This window comes from Pleurodeles waltl, chromosome 1_2 (genome assembly GCF_031143425.1).
Source record: "Pleurodeles waltl isolate 20211129_DDA chromosome 1_2, aPleWal1.hap1.20221129, whole genome shotgun sequence".
Lineage (NCBI taxonomy): Eukaryota > Metazoa > Chordata > Amphibia > Caudata > Salamandridae > Pleurodeles > Pleurodeles waltl.
Window position 1 is genome coordinate 1,183,463,972 of NC_090437.1, and position 18,348 is coordinate 1,183,482,319.

General features: G+C 47.5%; 2 long non-coding RNA genes across 4 annotated transcripts in view; one reads left to right on the forward strand and one right to left on the reverse strand.

The window, feature by feature from the left end:
• The window catches only part of LOC138296074 (uncharacterized), a 106,709-nt gene extending 102,246 nt beyond the window's left edge, over positions 1-4,463 (reverse strand). Inside the window, exon 1 of the long non-coding RNA XR_011203746.1 lies at positions 4,342-4,463. This is a non-coding gene — a long non-coding RNA (uncharacterized lncRNA). The remainder of the gene's footprint in view (positions 1-4,341) is intronic.
• Positions 1-18,348, forward strand: part of LOC138296077 (uncharacterized) — a 131,427-nt gene that overhangs the window by 50,920 nt on the left and 62,159 nt on the right. The window lies entirely within an intron of this gene.

The following is an 18,348-nucleotide window of genomic DNA, read 5'->3' on the forward strand; positions in this document are numbered from 1 at the left end:
ACACGTACAGTTGTTTGGCATACTATGACAGTCATTTGCTATTCTAATAGCTCTAAGTAAAACTCCATATTTTGTTGTATGCGGCCTACTTCAAAAAACTTTGGTTTACACACATCTTGCTTCATAGCAAGAAGTGTATTTGTAAAGCACTTATTCCATCTTTAGGGTATCTTGGCACTAAAAACAGGTTTTCTTGTTACCACCGAGTTCACCCCTTGGTGCAACAGATGTTGCTTGACATCTGTCGCTATTCAGTGTATCGACATCAGAAGGCTAAAGGCTGAATAGCACCACCAGAATTCAATCTTGAACGTAATGGGGTTTGATCCTGCTAAGGCACATGGGGAGAGATGAAAATTCTAAAAGCAGAACAGAAAGACACCCTAATTACCAAAAGTCAAGTATCGATTAAAATAATACACAAGGAATAGAAATAACGTGCATGCATAAGATACCTTGTGTCACTTCCAGAAATCAATTAGTTATTAAGCCCTTCACAAACTGTAAACATGAATATACATATATAATATAGAAAAAAAGACAGAAATTGAATCACACAAAAATCAGAGCAGACACCTGAGCTCCGAATGTCCTATTAGTAAGGAAAGGCTTGCTTAATCATGAGAAGGCAGCACATGGAGAATCACCCGGCGCCACGTCAAAGCAATTAGTTCACGTCTCTTCGACTCATTTGACTATGCTGGTGTCTGCATTTACAAAGTATATCACACTCAGGATGCTCTCTGTCAAATGCACAGCTCTCTAGGCTAACTAATGGGAGGCCCTGATCTCAGGTTCGTCCTTACTTTGATTTCTGTGAGATTGGATGTGTGTCCTATTTTGTATGTAATTTTATGAATAATCATGTTTACAGTTCGTGCAGTGCTTAGTAACGCATTTCTGAAATGACACAAAGTAAATTAGGAATGCACATTGTTTCGATTCCTTGTGTATTATACTAACCAATACGTGATTTAAAGCAAGTGGTGCCACTACATCTCTGCAAACGATGACATGTTTAAACAAATAAAACGTAAATAAATGCAAGCTGTAAATGATTAACTCTTTACAATGTTCATTTCATTATGTTTTCCCGGTCCCATGAGTTATCGCTTCTTGAAAGAGGGAACTGAAACTGAGAATTTAGGCAGACCTACGCCTAGAAATTCGAAAACAGTCTGAGTGACATCAGTGAATAATGTGCCTGTTTTTCTCCTTTGATGCCTACGTATACGCTGTAAACACTCGTTATCGCAGTTTGTAATTTGTGGCATTGTCACGTTAAGACGTATACAGTGCTGTGTGACGTTTTAAAATGTCAAATAATGAAAATATCTAACCAACATTCACCCTTTGCCGTTCACGTCCATTGCTTTATAAAAACCAAAGCAGACATTTCAGTTACATTAAATTGGAGGTCAGACCGCCCATTCCCTCCAGTGAATTTCCAAAAAGTAACAATTATTTACAGTCAAGAAAGTACTTTGACCGCTGCTTCAATAAGGTTTGTATTAAACAAGGTTTGTATTAAAGTTTGAAGAACATCTCACTAGCAGCACCGGCAACGCTCTTCTCAGCATGGAGGAAGACAGGCCACGAGAGAGCGAGTTATCACGAGACAGAAGCCCGAGGAGCGCGGTCACAAAGACACACGAAAGGTCACCGTTAGAGAAAGGTCAAAGTTTATGTATAACTTCTCTGCGAACGGATGACGTTTAACCGGAAGTGGGCCTACGTCCTCCATGATGCTGCGATTTTCTCTCTCGTGGTTAGAGTTTCATATTTTAGCCCCTGACAGACCCACACTTCTTTTGGGATCTTCTAGTTTCGGGGAGAGCATGTGTGAACCCGGTAGAGTGGCTACTCCAGTTTTGTATTCAGTCGGCGGTAGTTTTTTATGTTTACATTTAACATTGGCGAGTAGTTGTCTGTCCCGAATGTGTTTAGAAGGTCGAAAACGCTCCAATTGCTCTGGGTGGGTGGCAACGTGCGAGCTGCTGACTACACCGCAGTATTTAACCTAATTTCGTTAGGAACCGGCGGAGTTTTTCTTTTAAAATCTATGTATTTCTCTAAAAGTCAGTAGCGCTTTGAATGTTCTGTAGTTTTTTAACTTCATTTTTCGCAGTGCTTGAAAAGGAAAATTAAAAGTGCAACCCTGTGTCCGAGAAGAGCCGGTACTCTCCAATCAAAAGTACTACGTTTTTCTTGAAGTGCAAGTACTCTCAAAATAAAAACGTGCCGGGACTAAGTACCGGCCCGTCCAAAGCACTGATTTTGCGTTATAAGTAAGTCGTTTTGTATGGTTACATCACAATCACAGTGTCTAAGGATAACGTGTTTTACTTGTCTGTCAGTTCAAGGCGTATATTTGGAATAATTTCTTTCAGCTGCTTCTGTTTTAACTAATTTGCCATACACGAACAATGCTGAAGTGCGTTCGATTTTCTGTAAACATATCTGGTTTCTAACATCACCGACGTTATTTAGTTGCCAACTTCTGATCATTAGTTTTGAAATGGATCACTTCCATGTGCCTCTATTAACGAGTGGGTGTTACGACGAGCGAGGGACCCTTGTCTTCAAAGACGAAGCAGAGACGAGAGGAAATGTTTGAAATTTAACAGGATACAAGTTTGCATCCAAACGTTGACCTCATTCCCACGCACACACCGTTGCCAGACGAACTGCACACGGAATGTCGTCAGATGCTTTATGCAGGGACCCGCGTGCTCCAGTCGTAAGCCTCTGTTTAACAATTTGATGCATTTTGGGAGTTGTATTCCGTGTATCCCAAGTAAACCGTGGGTTAATCGCGACTAAAAACAAAAAGCAACTGCGGGGACGTTGTTGTCGCCTGTGACAGGGACCATCTCGCTAACCTGCACTCAACCACTTACAGGTATATAAACATTAACGCACACATACAACACTTTGTTAATGTGTCTGATTGTGCCTCTTCCTGCATTCCGCTGTCAGTTGTGAGATCTTACGTTTTCCTTGAGAAAAACTGTTTATTTTGTCTTTTTTCACACCTCGGCATACTATAGAAAAAGGCCAGAGCGAAAAGGCAGCGCGATGAAGCCTTCACTCCTATACAACATCAACCACCGTGCGTTTGAGAGAAGCAGATATTTGATCAAATATCGCGGTGTTAAAATCCTCGTCGAAGATGACCAATTGTGTGTCACATAAATACACGGACACCGTACATTTAATGGACACCTAAGCCCTTGTATGTCGTTCAAATCGACACTTAACCGCACCAGTGTGATTTGCACGTAGAGTTGGCACCCGCCAGCTGTTTTTTTCGGGAGTTCAAATCGGCGCGTGCCAAAGGTTCCGTTGTTGATTACAGGCAGTCAAGTGTTGTAGAAAGAAAACAAGGAGTGTAAATTGTTTTGCAGTTGATACAATATTTTTTAGAAAGGTTCGTGTAATTGCAGAACCGCAGCAAAATCCAATCAATATAAACCATTAACATTCTGACTTGAAAGGTTTTTAAGAAACCTTATTCTTTCTCTTCGATCGTGTGATGCAAATGTTTAAACATTAATGCAGTTTTTGATTTTCTGCATCCACTTTTAAAAGACGGTTAGTCATAATTATGATTGTAGTTAGAGGCATGCATACATTGGTTATGTACATGTGGGTATAATATAGATTGCTTTGGTGACCTTATCCACATTTGTTATTTATACATTACTATTTAATTAGCAATATGTAAATATCAGTCTTTAGACCTGTAAAGTATTTGGTTAAACTAAAGCAGTTCAGCGAGACAACGCACTTAGATCGACTTACGTATATGATTTAGTATCTTTTAATAATAAGCCACTTTCAAGGGGCCAGGTTTTAGGTCCATAAGTAACTGTTTCTGGACTATGCCTTAGTGGGTCTCTTAGATGGTAAAAGCCGTCGAATCTTTATAAATCTTCGAAATCTTTCAAGAGAGACCCCTGGGCAACACGCATCCTCTGTTCACCAAAGGGGAGAAACACAAACCGCATTTCGTTTAATAACTGTTTTCATCCCGAAAGTCCTTCGTGTTTTGTGTCTCATCACAGTATCGATAGGTAGCGGACGTGCGCTGTGAAATGTTGCCTTTGTGGATACAGTTGCTAAACGGAAGGCGTTAACGTCAGAAGAGTAAAATGTATAGGTAAAATAATTGTATACGACTAGCACCTTCTAAGGCTGTCGCATCCTATCGTGCCTGCTTTGGCTCTTAAATAATATCTGTCTGCGGTTTTCCGAAGCAAGTCATATGCGAGTAGTTTTAGGGAACGGCCCCTAAGCCGAGTAAATATCGGTGCACGTTCTTCGTTGAAAACTACTTACCCTTGATGCAAAAAACAGCAGTCCCGTAGTCCATGAAACGAAGAATCGTGACAAACTCGTACTAGGCAGGAAATCCCGCCCTGTCGTGATAACGCGTACTTACTCTTGCTTTTCCTGTGAAAGACACCGTTCGGTGCTGTTTCCAATTGTCGGCGCTTGTTAGTGCGCTTGACGTGAGGTAATTAAACTTACATGAAGGCGGGGAAGCCAAGCAGGTTAACCCAAAGCGACGGAAAAGACTGACGTGTCGTGTTGTATGCCTGAAGGATTGGCCCATGTTTTCGACTGTTTCTGTCACGTCATCGGGAAATAACTCAGTGACAGCTGTATTCTTAGTGTAAAAGGTCATTTATTAGGACAGGGTTGCATAAGCAAAATAACCTTAACTTTTATAACGTAAACCGTAACTTTATTAACGCCCTCCCTTTAACATCTGCCTCGCTCATCCTTCCCCTTCAAACCCTTATTTCGTTTCCATTCCCCTACGCACTCCCCTTTTCCTTTCATGCCCCATTTGGTTCGTGCGTACCCCCACTCAGAGCCTTCACCTGCTTGTTTATTCCCTGGAAGGGTGGCCAAGCCCGCATCTGGCTCACCACCCTCCCCCATCTACTGCTCGCTCTCTGCTGCAACCTGCCCTAACTGACAAGTAAACCTCCCCCCTTTTTTGCCCTACCTCTAACTTCCATCCTTCAAAACTCTTCTTCCAATTGCCGGGTGGGTGGGAGGCCAAACTATCCGCACGATGGGTCCGCGCGGAAAGAGGCCGGTCCCTCCACCCCCACCCCTTTTTATTCCCACCCCTAAGACCCACCCCCACTTACCTTACTCCCAATCCCCTGTCCCGCCGTCACTTCCTTTCCCCGAACCGTCCCGCGGGGAAGACTAGAGCGTTGCTCTATGCTTCCCGCGGGCCCCCTCATCGGGAAATAACTCAGTGACAGCTGTATTCTTAGTGTAAAAGGTCATTTATTAGGACAGGGTTGCATAAGCAAAATAACCTTAACTTTTATAACGTAAACCGTAACTTTATTAACGCCCTCCCTTTAACATCTGCCTCGCTCATCCTTCCCCTTCAAACCCTTATTTCGTTTCCATTCCTCTACGCACTCCCCTTTTCCTTTCATGCCCCATTTGGTTCGTGCGTACCCCCACTCAGAGCCTTCACCTGCTTGTTTATTCCCTGGAAGGGTGGCCAAGCCCGCATCTGGCTCACCACCCTCCCCCATCTACTGCCAACCAGCACCAACCCACTTGGCGTTGTGCTGCCCCCCCCCCCCCCCCCCCCAGACACGCTACTGCACCCCGCGCTACTCATTTCTTGTTTGTAATCCACAAATTCTCTCCCCACAACTCTTCAACCAGCAGTCTCAGATCTGTCAAATAATACGCATTCCCTAGTGTGGACAAGTGGACCCCATCATCTCTGAATAAAGCTGCCTCCTGCTCCGTAATATTTTCATGCTTTAGTATCTTTATCCCCTGAGCCCAGCAGAACACTCTCATTGCTCTGTTAAGTTTCCTTCGAGCCCGTTCCATGGCTCCGTACTTTACTGCCCCTCTCCACACTCTACGTGGAACAAGCTCTGTCCAAACCAAGCATGTACCATGCAGTTTTTTCTTGAGAATCTCCAAGTCCCTCTGCATGTGCTGCAGTAGCGTGAGTCCTGATAATTTTACCAAATCATTCTCTCCCAAATGAATGATCAACAAATCGGGACATCCCCAGTTCGATAAGTTAGTAGTGATGAAAGGAAGCAGGTTACCCCACCGCATTCCGCTCTTCCCCCACCATAGCACCTCGTGCCGTCTGCTGGATAGTCCCAAGGCCCGACCATATATCTGCTTCTCGGCGAACTTCGCTGCCCAATGTACAAATGAATGGCCGACCAGCCATGTCACCGTCTTGCCCTGCGATGGACCAAGCGCATCTCCTGCAACGGAAAAATAACTGTAACATGTGTTTTTGAACATCCAAAACCCCCCCCCTCAACCAAAAACTTTGAAGCTATCCCTCCTCACATCTCGGGGTCTAACGTATCGTTCACAACACCTTGATCTCCAGCGGCCTATTGCCCTAATCTTTGCCCAGTCCCAACCCAAATGCGCTGCAGCCGTGGCCGCCCCAATTCTGAATGAATGCGTGCCAAAATCCATGGCCTGACGGCCCACACGTCCTAAAGCCATCCTTAATACTCGCAGGAACTGAAAACTGGTGAGCTTGGAGCCTGACCTGTGTGTGAAAACCCCTGCTTCTTTGTTCAACCTGCCTGAAAATTGCCACTTACTCCATTCCGCAACAGGGCAGGCCAACACGTTGCCCCCTTTTTCTAACCATACCCACTTACCCCTGCCTAGTTGATCGGTTTTTGATCGTTTAAGCCAAATCCCTAAACGGCCACCGTGCGCGCACACATCCTTGTAGCGTACCCCCACCGCCCTGCCAACCCCCAGCAACTCTGACACTCGGAAAGCTCCAAAAAACATCCACACCATGCATAGTCGAAAAAGTGCCAATTCGTAATCGTCTGCGCAACATACCGGCAGTACGTGTAACAACTCCAGTAATAAATCAAAATCAATGGGCTCCCTGGCCGCTCTACCCTCTACCGATCTAATCCTGCCCCAACCTTTCAGCATCCTTCCCAGCAGATCGTTTCTTGCCGGGTCGTGATCAAAAAACAATTTCCCATAAAACGATACCCCTGCCAATTTTCCCCCGATAGTGGCTGCTGACAGACCTTTCTGAATCATATGCAGCACAAAACGCAACGCCCGATGCTCTAACTGTCCTTTGCTTTGTCCCCAAAAACTTCCTATAAACCGTTCAAAAAACTGAAAATCCAACCAAGCCAGCCGGTAACTTCGCCGAGTAGATTCCGCTAAGGACATCTCCACCAGCCCTGTGATCATGCCCCCCATTCCCAAATGTCTGCCGGGACCGGTGTCTTGTTCTGTTCTGCTCCTGGCGCCAGGTTGCGGAAACGCTGCCACTGTGAACGAGACAGGGAATCCGCAATCTCGTTGAAAACTCCTGGAATATGTACAGCTTTAAATATCACATTCAGAGATAAACATTGCAACATAAAACGGCGCAACAAGCGCAACACCCTCACATCCCTCGCCTTCTGTCTGTTCACCAGCTCGACGACCGCCATATTGTCGATTCTGAATAAAACTGTCCTGTTTGCCAATTCCTGTCCCCATACCGCCATGGCCACCAGGAGGGGAAAAAATTCCAAAAAGGCAATACTTCTTCCCTGTTTTAACCATAATGTTGGCCACGCCTCCGCGCACCACCGGCCGTCCCAGAAAATCCCAAAACCATGCGCTCCCGCCGCATCCGAAAAAATCTGCACCTGCCACACTGTCTCTTCTTCACAGAACCACATAGATACCCCATTGAATTGTTTCAAAAATGCTTCCCACACTCTCACATCTTCTCTAAGTCCCGTCGACACTCTTATTCTGTGGTGTGGCAAAACTGCACCCGACATGGACAAACCCAATCGCCTACAGAAAGTCCTTCCCCCCCTAACTACCCTGCAAGCAAAATTGAGATACCCCAACAGCTTCTGGGCTGTCCGCAAGTCGATTTTTCGTGCCTCTTTCACAAGACCCAAGAAAACCAGTATCTCCGTTACCTTCTGTGCTGGTAATCTGGCCGTCATAGTATTGGAGTCCAACTCAATACCCAGAAAAGTTAGTACCGCTGCGGGGCCTTCAGTTTTTTCGGGTGCCAAAGGCACCCCCATCTGTTGTGCCGTCTCCTGAAAGATTGTCAGGGCCCTCTGGCATTCTCCTGAATTCTTTTTCCCTACGAACAGGAAATCATCCAAATAATGGGTCACCGCATAGTGCCCACTACTTTTTACAAACACCCACTGCATGAAGGTGCTAAATGCTTCGAACAAAGCGCATGAAATTGCGCAACCCATGGGCAGAACCCTGTCCACATAGATGGCCCCTTCAAACTGCATCCCCAGCAAATCAAAGTCCCCAGGGTGTATTGGTAGCAACCGGAAGGCAGATTGTATGTCGCATTTTGCCAGTTCTGCGCCATTGCCACACCCCCTGACCAATTTAATAGCATCATCCACCGACGCATACTCCACTCTGGTATCTTCTGCCGCAATGAAATCGTTAACCGATGTGCCCTCCGGCCATGATAGGTGATGAATCAACCTGAACTCACCCGGGGCCTTCTTCGGCACGACTCCCAATGGGGAGATCATTAAATTCTGACTTGGCCACTCATAGAATGGGCCCGCAATTCTACCTAATGACAGCTCCTTGTCCAGCTTCTTCCTAACCACTTGAGGTAGTTCCTTCGCAGACCGCAAGTTGTCTGCCCAGCGCCTCTCCCGCGGGCCTTGATAGCTGACCCTGAACCCCTCTTGAAAACCTACAGCTAACTTCAACGCAGCTGCCTCATCCGGGTATCTGTGAAGCCATGGCAAGATAAAATCTACCCTAACTGGAGTAGGTCCCCTTTGGAGCAGGAGCGCCCTGGGTCCCTCTGCCTTTTGAGGCCCTCCATTGCTCGGAGGGGCTGGAAAGTGAAAAACATTGTGTGACCGGATGACGGCCCCCGCACTTGGAGCAGTCGTGTTTAAATTTACAAGGATGTCTGGAGCAGAAACCCTTGTTGAAATTCCAGCACGCTCCTGTCGTGCTAGGTGTTGTTTTCTGTCCCACACCCGCCCCCCCCGGAGCGGGACGTGCCTGAAATGGCTTATAGATCACCGGTAAACCACTCGCTGTATGAGTTGATGCCGTGGATTGCGATGACGCCATCCATTGCATCCATAATTCTGGGTCGACATCCCCCCATGGCTTATCTGGGTTAATGCTCACTCGGGCTCTGAACTCTTCGTCGTAACTCAGCCAGGCAAAACCCCCAAAATGCATCTGCGCTTTCCTAATAATGTCCATGTATTTAAATAGCGCTATAGCTCTGTCAGGGTATTTCTCACAATAAATACTCGCAAAAATCAGAAACGCCGATGTCCAGTTATCCATATTGATTGGGACCCTCGGCCTACGGGCCAGCTCCCACTCCTCCTCCTTAGACCCTTCCTTGGCTTGTATGTCCCTATGTAATAACTTAAAAACGTCCACATACTCGTGTCTCCATATTCTGGCTTTCGTTTTCTCCGCCACATGTGAGCCCAAAGGCATAGCCAATCCCATATAGGGTAGCCTCTTTTTGTGTTCACCCCCTTCCTTTGCTTCTGCGCCTGACTTCTCCCCTGTTGCCTTGTCTCCACCCTCGCCCTCGGTCGTGGCTCTGACTTGTGTCTCTGTACCTTTTTCCCCGCCCTGTTTATCCTTAGCTGGTACTGGGTCAAGTATCGAACCATCACCTACTCCTACAGACTTGTAAATTGGCGCATCATCCCCTTTTCCGCCATCCCCCCAGACCGACCACCATTGCCCTTTACCTCCTCCTTGTGTAGCCACAGGCCGCGAAACCTTCCGGGCCCCTCGGCCCCGTGCTTGCTCTTGCCTCTTTCCTTGTGGACCACTGCCGTAGTCCCGTTCCTGAAAAATAGAAGCGGAGAGGGGGGTTGCGCCGCTCCTGCGTCCTCTTCCCCTCCCCCTTAAGCTGAGTATCTCTGTCTCCCTGATCTCCCCCTCTTCCCATTCCTCCAGCTCCTCCTCATAATCCAGTTCCAGCACATCATCCTCACACACATCCATCTGTTTACTAGCGTTCCCGCTCATCATCATATAGTTAGCAGGGTTATCCTCATGGCCCTCGTGGCGTCCGCCACCTCTGTATTGTCCCCGATCCTGCGGAGTAGAGAAGGCCGCCGAAGACCCCTCTAGCGCTTCGGACCAACGTGCAGGGGCCGTGTTGCGCCCCGTTGGCATCGCCTTCTTTCTGCCAACCTCTTGCCTTGGCATTGACCTTCCGCGCCCAGTCTGGCCGCATGCGCCACTGGTACCCACCGCGCTGCCTAGACCGCTATCCATCCCTGTTTCCTGGCCCCTGTCGCTCGGGACCCATACCCAACTACCTTTCCCGGCGTCTTGCGGCCTGGTTCCTGTGCTGCCTATGCTATCTGCTGGTCTTTTTAGCTGCCGGCCGTGTGGCACGGACATGTCCCGCTCCAAGCACAATTGGGCCCACCTGTCCTCCGTTTCTGCCACTATGCGGCGCTGTTCCTTAATCCTGGCCTCTAGGTCCCAAGCCTCGTCCATATCTAGCCTGCCAGGCCAGGGGCCGGGGGGCGTTGACTCCCCTGCCTGCCCTCGCGTCTCATGGGACTGCCCCTTACCGGCCCTACCCTTGCCCAACCCGCCCGTGAGTCTGGGCCCCTTGCCTTTCTTTTTGGTGTTGTTGTTAGCCCCGCCCTTAGGCAGAGACAAGTCCATGGGCATGGGGTCAGTGGGGGGTGCGGGATGCTCGCGCACTAACTCATCCTGCACGGGGGCGTCTGTCTCTAAAAACTGATCCTGGGGCGGATCTCTGCCCCCCACCTGGCGCGCTGGTGCCGTGCCCTCGTCTGATGGGCCTGGCTCGACCACTGGACCTTCCCCGTCACCTGATTGGCTGGTGGGGGAGGGTACGCCATGCGCCCTTTCCACCGCCGCTTTTTTGGGTTTCTTGGGCCTCTCGGGGGATGTGCATGCGGCTACGGCCGCCGCTACTCCGCTTGACGCGGCACGCGTCGGCCGCACCATACCCACCCAAGCCTGTTCTAAAACCCCAGGCCTGAGGAGGTCAGCCCGACCCGCTTCGCCAAGTACGCGAAGCGCGGCCCGTACCGCCTCCGCGTCGTGGCTGGCTGCCATGGCGCAGGGGCGGGCCTCCCCTTTTTTTTTTTTTTTTTTTTTTTGTGTCCGGGCCTCCTGTACTCGGTGGGAAACGAAGACAAGGGCTCTGTTAAAATGATTTTCCCTTATTATTTTTATATCTATATAAATATCTATATATATATTTGTATATTTTTTTTTTTTTTTTTTTTTTGGGGGGGGGCTCCCCTACCGAGTGCGGGGGGAAAAAACTCTCTGCCCTGTGTGTGTCCTTCTAACTTGTGTTCCCTGTTATTTAAAAGAAATATATATATATTTATGTATATTTTTTTTTTTTTTTTTTTTTTTTTTTTTATTTTTTTTTATATAGTAGTGCCCGACCGGTTCCTTTCTGACCCCGGTTGTGTCTGTCTAATTCCGGTTGCTACCGCAACCCTATCTTTTTTCCGGCCGCGGAGCCGCAGGAGCGGCCTGGCCGGCTGCCAAACCACACGTGCAGCCTGGAAAGGGGGAACGGCCGCCCGCGGAGGAGCGCGTTGCCGCCCCCTGTTAATTCCCGCCCGCGGGGGAGAGCGTGTGCCCAGCCCCGGTTGCCGCGCGCCCCACCGACCGCACCGCCGAGAACCCCACACTACCTTTATAAAAAGCACCCACAGGGACCGGCCAAACTATCCGCACGATGGGTCCGCGCGGAAAGAGGCCGGTCCCTCCACCCCCACCCCTTTTTATTCCCACCCCTAAGACCCACCCCCACTTACCTTACTCCCAATCCCCTGTCCCGCCGTCACTTCCTTTCCCCGAACCGTCCCGCGGGGAAGACTAGAGCGTTGCTCTATGCTTCCCGCGGGCCCCCTCATTCCGTGTGCCCCTGCAGAGGAGTGGGAAGAGGGCTCCCTCTACCGCCTCACTCACTGCCCCCTCTGCTCAGGTGGAGAGACAGCTGCCCCCCACCCCGGTGCATCAGATCTTCCTCCCCCTCCTCGCATCACCCACAGCCTGTGGTGGCTGCTCACTCACTGCCCCCTCTGCTCAGGTGGAGAGACAGCTGCCCCCCACCCCGGTGCATCAGATCTTCCTCCCCCTCCTCGCATCACCCACAGCCTGTGGTGGCTGCTCACTCACTGCCCCCTCTGCTCAGGTGGAGAGACAGCTGACCCCCACCTCGGTGCAGGAGATTCCACCCTCCCCTACCGCCACCTCTGGCCCAACCCACAGCCTCTGGTAGCCGTAAACTCACTGTCACTTCTACTCAGGTGACAGGACAGCTGCCTCCCTGCCTCTGACGCCAGCACAGCTGACACCGACCCCCCATGTTCAGAGCATTCCTCGTCCGCTGTGCACATAAATGTGTTACGTGGTTCAAGGTGTTACAAGAACACTTGACTGGGGCGGGGGATCGCGAAGAATGTTAATATGCCCCTGTCCATTAAATAATTTGTATTTATATTTGCTTTGCTGTTAAATTTAGGGGGAAAAAAGGAGATTATTCAGAGCACACCCGCTCGCTCAGTGAAATTTGGCAAAGGTAATTAATAATTGGAGAGAGCACTATTTAAACAAAGAGAAAGAAAACGAGCATGTAACTTCACTTACAGTGCTAAGAAGGACACATGTACGTTTAATGTCAGCTGTTTACAGTTCAAAGGTTCGATCTTCCCTTTATTCAAAATGAAACGAAAACAAGTGCAGAATCGTTGTTAGACGCAGAACGAAGGTGAAAGAGAAGATGGAGGCCAAATGCTAGCTGCCAGTGACGTGAGAGGCCCGCACGAGGCCATACACAACGAAGGAGCAGCCTACTTGAACCACGCATTTCCTTCCACACCCCTGCCAGATCTCTCCCTGCGCCCAGCTGTCCCTGGCCACCATCCGTCGCATTTGGAAAACCACCACTGGAGAACAATCCTTCACCTATATTGCAGCAAAGAGCTCACATCTCGCCATCAGGAAGAACCCCATGACGTGTCTCTTTGGATGAGCCCCCATCCAGTGCCTTGAGACCGTCATCGGTGAGTAGTGCGCTTTACAAAAACTGATTGATTGATTGAAGGCGCCCCACTACTCATGCTAGGTCGCAACATGTTTCCATGCGTCCTCAGTGCCATGCGCTGATTTTATAGGGATGAAGGAAACGAAGGGAGTGCTGAAAGCAGCAGCAGCTGCTTGCATGGGCGCAGCTTCCATCGGTGCAGGAGGTGCAGTGACACCGGTGCCCAAAGGACTTAAGAACCCTGGTCATTGCCATATTTCACAGTTTAAATAGCAGTCAGGGGGACTATTTCCCCCCTTGCACTAGGGCCTGTGACACACTCTGCGCATTGAGACTACTCAAGTGTCATTTTATAGCTCTTTCCAAAAACATTAAAATTATTTTGTGCTCTGCAGTGGGCATTTACTTAATGTCCCCTGAATTTTCTGGAAGATTAGCTTACAAATGTATCAGGCTGTTGTCTAAAACAAACCACACAGGAATCTAATTGCAGTTTTTGATGACCAGAAACACAGCTGAGTTTAAAATAGGATTCAGAAAAAGAATAGTGTAAAATTCTTCTGGATTCAGAACCATTGCCAGTTTGCCAATTGCAGCTAATAGGGCGGATGTCTTGTGTTTAGAGAATCCCACATTGGTTTAAATTAGTTTAGTGATTTTCACATGAAATATGATTTTCTTTATTTTTTGTGTGTTTTATTACATTATATTTCAGTTATTTTGCTTTATGCCAGCATGTGGAGGATCTCCCACCCCCTGTGAACTCAGTGACACACTCTTTTCTTGATTAACATGCACATATGAACATCTCTGTAAGCGTTTTTATTTCTTCTGCATTGTTACACTCGGCCTCCAGTCCCTCATCTTGTTTTGTTGCACACCTCCCTGTATTCTTCTAGGTTCCTAGCCAAATGCAATTCAAACCATCTCTTTCTTATTGCCCTCACCTTCTGTTATCAGCTTCTCTAGGGTTATTCCATCTTTTGCTCACTATAATATCTGTTCCATGCACTTCCTCTTGTAAACGTCTGTGATCTTGAAATGCTTCACTTCCGTTAGGGTGACCATATTGTGAAACCCCCTCAAAAATGGGACATTCCAATAACAGAGAAGTAGAACTAGAATTTTGTACCAACCAATGATTACAGTAAGACTTAACTAACTGCAGTCAACAACTCAAACAATTTGGCACTAAAGGAGATAAAAGCAACTTTTAAAATCAATAATCTGTATTAACTAAATTGCTTTCTTCTAACGGGTGGCTGGCAACTACAGAGAGTGGTGGGGTGGGCAAATGAGTAGGGGCGGGTGCATGCACGCGTGCTACATGAAGGGAGGAGGGACATAAATTTAAATAAAATCCAAAATACCTTACCTTACTTTCAAGTTGCTGATAGACACGTCCTCCTCAGTCTGGATTCAGTCTTCACTCCAGGCTCCATCACAGGCCCCATCCAACTCCATTAACTAATCCTGGCGCTGCTCTCATGCTGCTAAACAGCATGAGAGAAGCACCAGGATTGGAGGGAGCGGCCTCTCTCACTACTTCGAAGGGCACCGGAGGCCTGTGTATGCTCTCAACCCAGCTGCCCAAGGGCTTGTTGGCTTGCTCCCGTTGCTTTAGACTCCGGGACTTCAAAGTCTCTATTCCTGCTCTTGTGCCTGGTTCCCTGGAAGTGAACACAGAGACTTGCAGCATGGAAATTGATATATTAACCCAGATGAGAGAGTAAAACCTGCATATCCTCAGGTAGCTTGGCACTGAGCAGTCAGGCTTAACTTAGAAGGCAATGTGTAAAGTAATTGTGCAATAAATCATACAATACCACCATATAGCACCACAAAAATACACCACACAGTGTTTAGAAAAATATATAATATTTATCTGGTTAAATGCAGGTCAAAACGATCAAAGATGCAATAAGTAAATGTAGAGATATCACTGAAAAGTGATATAAAGTGTCTTAAGTCTTTTAAAAGCAAACACAGTCTCTTTCAAGCACAAAGTACCTGGTTCACGTGAAAAATCTCCGCAAAGGGCCACAGAGGAGGAGAAGTGTGGAAACAAAGGGGTGTGCGTCGATTTCTCAGGATGCAAACAGTGATGCGTCATTTAGTTTCCACACAGGGACGGCTGTACGTCGATTTCCGATCCTCGGTCGTGGATCCTCTTAGGATTGTGGGGTTTTCAGATGCCCCGGAGACGGTGCGTGGATTGCCTGCACTGGCAGGATGAAGTCACAGGAGCTGCATTGATCCGGTGGGCGTTGCCTTGAATTTTCTACTGCATGGCAGGGGGTTCGTTGATTCCTCTCTGGAAGTTGGGCTGCGTCGTTCCGGCTCGGCTATGCGTTGATCCAGTGGGCCGTGTGTTGAGTTTCTGGTCGCTACGCTGGCACTGCGTTGATCTTCTCATTATGAAGTCGGGCTGCGTCGTTCGAGTTCAGCGTGCAGTGAAACTTTCACTGTGGTGCAGGCTTGATGCATCTTTTCTGGCAGGTGGTGTGTCGAATTTTGCCGCACAAGGAGTCCTTCTTGAAGAGATGACGTTTATTTGGTCCTGAGACTTCAGGGAACAGGAGAAAAGCTCTAGCCAAGCCCTTGGAGAACACTTCTTCACCTCAGCCAGAGAGCAGTCCTTCACAGAAAGCAGTCAGGTGAGTCCTTTGGGCAGCCAGGCAGTTCTTCTTGGCAGGATGCAGGTTCTGGTCACACGTTTCTTCTCCAGGAAGTGTCTGAGTTGGTAGGGGCAGAGGCCCTGTTTATATACCCAAATGTGCTTTTGAAGTGGGGGAGACTTCAAAGAGTGGCTTAGAAGTGCACCAGGTCCCCTTTCAGTTCAATCCTGTCTTACAGGGTCCCAGTAGGGGGTGTAACAGTCCTTGGTGTGAGAGCAGGCCCTCCACCCTCCCAGCCCAGGAAGACCCTTTCAAAATGCAGATGTATGCAAGTGAGGCTGAGTATCCTGTGTTTGGGGCGTGTCTGAGTGAATGCACAAGGAGCTGTCGACTAAACCCAGCCAGACGTGGATTGTAAGGCACAGAAAGATTTAAGTGCAGAGAAATGCTCACTTTCTAAAAGTGGCATTTCTACAATAGTAATATTAAATCCAACTTTACCAATCAGCAGGATTCAATGTCCCCATTCTGGCCATACTAAATATGACCTTCTTACTCCTTCCAGATCAGCAGCTACCACTCAAACAATGTATGAGGGCCGCCCCAATGTTAGCCTATGAAAGGAGCAGGCCTCACAGCAGTGTAAAAACAAATTTAGGAGTTTTACACTATCAGAACATGTAAACAACATAGGTATATGTCCTGCCTTTTGCCTACACAGCACCCTGCCCTATGGGTTACCCAGAGCATACCTTAGGGATGTCTTATATACAGAAAAAGGGGAGTTTTAGGCTTGGCAAGTACTTTTAAATGCCAAGTCGAATTGGCAGTGAAACTGCACACACAGGCCTTGCAATGGCAGGCCTGAGACAAGGTTAAAAGGGCTACTTAAGTGGGAGGCACAATCAGTGTTGCAGGCCCACTAGTAGCATTTAATCTATGGGCCCTGGGCACACACAGTGCACTCCACTAGGGACTTAGAAGTAAATTAAATAGTCTAGTTGGGTATGATCCAATGTTACCATGTTTAAAGGGAGAGAGCATATGCACTTTAGCACTGGTTGGCAGTGGTAAAGTGCGCAGTCTTAAAACCAGCAAAAACAGTGTCAAAAAAGTTAGGGGTGACCACCCTAAGGCTGTCAGGTCTAACACATATACTCCTGAAAACAAGAAAGAACACAATATAAACAAAATTACTGTTGTGATGAAATGGTCCAAATAATGTTTTAGGCATGTAACACCTGTGATGAGTTTTTGACTTTTCTGTCTGTATCAGTGGTTGTGATAGATTCCTTCAACAGCTAATGCCTGTCCAAGAGATGTTCAGTTATAATACAAAAATAATCAATTTACAGTCTTCTTTATAATGGATTCACAAGTGGAAAGGAAGTAAAAAAAAATTGCACTTCACTCCTGATGCTAATGAAACGAAACAAGCTGTTGGGGTTCACTTTCTGATTTGCTGTGACAAAAAATGTGGCTGAAGGTTCTTGGAGATTATTTGTGGTGCAAGGCAGAGTCCAACTCTGCCTCAGCAGGGCCAGGGAGCAGCGGGCAGCAGGGCAGCACAGCCAAAAAGCAGGCCTTCCAGGTTAGCAGTCCATCAGAGTAACAGCCCTTGTTGCAACATAGCAGTTCTTCAGAGAGAGTCCAATTGTAGGTCCAGCAGTGTCTAATTTACTGGGGTTAGAGACCCAGTACTTATACCCAAATGTGTATTTGAAGTGGGAATTGTTTCACTACCAGGGTATGTTAAACTTAAAAGTTAATATCCTGCCTAAGGCTATCAGGTTTAACATCTACTGTCCCATTCATGGGTTTAGTATGTTTAGTGGTTGTGGAAGCATTACTATGTTTTGTGAATGGCTATTTTTGGCCAGACCTTTTTATCTTTGTCACAGAAATGGAGGTCTGAGGGCCCACTCATGTAAAGCTCCACTACTATGTGTTAACCAAGGTCCTAATAATAATATTCCAGTGTTTGTTTTTGTGTATGCATGTGTGTGGCTTGCATGGGGCATACATTGTGTGTATGAGTGAACCAGAGTTATGGAGGTCTGCCGGTTCCTTCTTAGAAGTCCCTGCCCTATTTATGAGACCATGTTGGTGGAGATGACACTTTTCTAGGCAGTGGAAGTGTAAAGCTGACATTCCTGAAGCTGGAGGGAAGAAACCTAGACAATAAATTGAGGAAAGAGGTGACAGGTCTCCTTTTAAGAAATTTGATAAGTTTCTTTTACTACAAGGAGGTGCTGATTAGTCTCCTTGACACTGACATTTGGTAGATAGTGGGGTAAAGGGCAAGACTGCAGTCTCTGTTGTACATGGTGTTATGGGTCTTTTAGGGAGGCCAGCCTTTTGTCTGTTTTCCTGGTCACAGTGTGAAATGGTTGTTGATAACCAGTAGCTGATGTTTACAACTCTTTGTGTCCATGTTGTGGGTTCTCCAAACCGAAGATAATACTTCTTTGAGGAGCTGTTTTCTGAAAAGCTATGTTTGGATGAGAGGCTGACCTGCCTGAGAAGGAAAGGGAAGGAGATTACCAACTCTACTGGATGTGTTGACTACCAAGGTTTGCAGAAGCAGTGGACCCCAGAGCAGAAAAACCCCAAAAAACTGAGAGTGTGCAGGCTTCT